Genomic DNA, 2,408 nt, shown 5'->3' on the forward strand with positions numbered 1-2,408 from the left:
GAGGGGAGGAGATAAGAACCTAGATTCCAGCTTCCTGGATTTGAACTCACTTCCACCCTGACTGTTGTGGACTTGTGGCAGTTGTTTTTACCTCCCTGAGCCTCTGTTTCCTCATCTGTAAAATGGGGTTGATGAGAACAAAATCTATTTCAGAAGGGTGCAGTCATTACGAAGTGAGAGCGTTCCGTTAAACACTCATCCCAGTGCTTGGCGCAGAGTTTACACCCTAAACACTCTGGCTTTTTCCTTTTTAAATGATGGTTGGAGCTGTATGCAGGCATTCCCCAGCTCCCTGTGAAGAAGGAAGAAAGATTGGGGACAGATGGCAGGAGTCCTTGAATTCTAGGCTTGAAGTTTAGACCCAATCTTGTAGGTAATTTGGAGCCATGGAAAGTTTTCAAACAAGGGGGAAATATGGTAAGTACAGTAGCTTAGAAAGATTAACCCAGAAGCCTTGAACACAAAAACTAGGAGTAGAGTGACCAGGGAAGGCTAAGGGCTTACTCTAGGGATGGAGGCAGTGTGAAGAAAGAAAGGAGGGATCAATTGTGAGACATTGCCTTAGGAAGCTTTGGGGGCTGAGCCGGTTTGAAACTGCTGTGTATCCCAGAAAAAGTTCTGTTCTGGAATGATCAAAATAGGAATGCTTGTGTTTAATTGTTTTGTTTTGTGTTTTTTTTGGTATTTTAATAAATAAATAAATAAATAAATGGGGGGGGGGGGGGAAGATGAACTGGAGAGGCTGGAGAGAACTGCCTGAAAATGTAGAGCTCTGCTCCAGTAGCCATGTTTGTTGATGATGATTGTATGATATAGCTTTCACAGTGTGACTGTGTGATTGTGAAAAACTTGTGTCTGATGCTCCTTGTATCTACCTTGTCAACAGAGGAGTAGAACACATGGAATAAAAATAAATAATAGGGGGAACAAATGTTAAAATAAATTTAGTTTGAAATGCTAGGGCTCAATGAAAGGAAGGGGTAAGGGGTATGGTATATACAAATTTTTTTTTTCTGTTTTCGTTTTATTTCTTTTTCTGAATAGATGCAAATCTTCCAAGAAATGACCACGATGATGAATATGCAACTATGTGATGATATTGTGAATTACTGGTTATATATGTAGAACGGAATGATCAAAAGAGGAATATTTGCGTTTGTTACGTGTTTTTTTTGTATTTAAAAAAAAATTCTGTTCTTTAATCCTTATTCAATATTGTGGGGTGGGATCTTTTTGATTAAGTTGTTTCCATGGATGTGACCCACCCGATTGTCGGTAGGAATTCTTTTTTTGGGGGGGGGACCTTTTGATTAGATGGTTTCCATGGAGATGTGTCTCCATCCACTCAAGATAGAGTCACTTACTGGAGTCCTTTAAGAGCGAATCATTTTGGGAAAAGCTTCGGAGCTGATAGAGGCAACGGAGCCAACACAAAACCCAGACGTTTGAAGATGCAGGAAGTAAATGCCCCCGGGGAAGCTGTTTGAAACCAGAAGCCCAAGGACCAGCCAACACCAGTCACGTGCCTTCCCAGCCAACAGAGGTGTTCTGGACCCACTGACCTTTCTTGAGTCAAAGCATCTTTCTCTGGATGCCTTAGTTTGGACGTTTTTAATGGCAGAACTGTAAACTTGTAATGTAATAAATTCCCTTTTTAAAAAGCCATTCCACAAATGTTCTAAGAAATGATGAATATGCAACTAAGTGATGATATTGTGAATTAATGATTATGTATGTTGCTTTATTTTGTTTCTTTATTTTTTAATTCATAAAAAATTAAAAAAATAAAATAATATAAAAAGCCATTCCATTTCTGGTATATTGCCTTCCAGCAGCTTTCACAAACCAAAACAGGGACTTACAGGGTGAAATAGCCCAGGAAGAGAGAGAACTCAAGGACAGCTGAGATCGTGAGTCTGGCTAAAGGATGTCAGGAGGGAAGCTGATTTAGGAGAGAAGATGGAGAAGAGATGCCAGGGGTGGGCCACGGTGGCTCAGCAGGTAAGAATGCTTGCCTGCCATGCCAGAGGACCCGGGTTTGATTCCTGGTACCTGCCCACGAAAAAAAAAAAAAGAGAGAGAGATGCCAGGAGAGCTCCCCAAAAGAAATGCTCAGCCGTGGAGTTGGCCTTGGAAAGTCAAGAGCAGAGTTGGGGAGTCACCTGCACAGAGGGGGGATGATGTTGGAGAAGCACCTTTGGTCCTGGGATATACACATAGCAGACCCCAGTGTGAGCACTATCTCCAGCCTTTCCAGCTTAGAGACTCTGTTTTTTCATCTGTTAAATCTGGGGAAATGTACCAAGTCATGAGATTATTGCAAAGTTTCGCTGACATACTGGAAACAAAGCACCTTGTGCGGCACACTGTAAAAGCCCAATTGAAAGGGGTTATGCGCCGGGGTTGGG

The sequence above is a fragment of the Tamandua tetradactyla genome, chromosome 9 (assembly GCF_023851605.1).
Source record: "Tamandua tetradactyla isolate mTamTet1 chromosome 9, mTamTet1.pri, whole genome shotgun sequence".
NCBI classification, from domain to species: domain Eukaryota; kingdom Metazoa; phylum Chordata; class Mammalia; order Pilosa; family Myrmecophagidae; genus Tamandua; species Tamandua tetradactyla.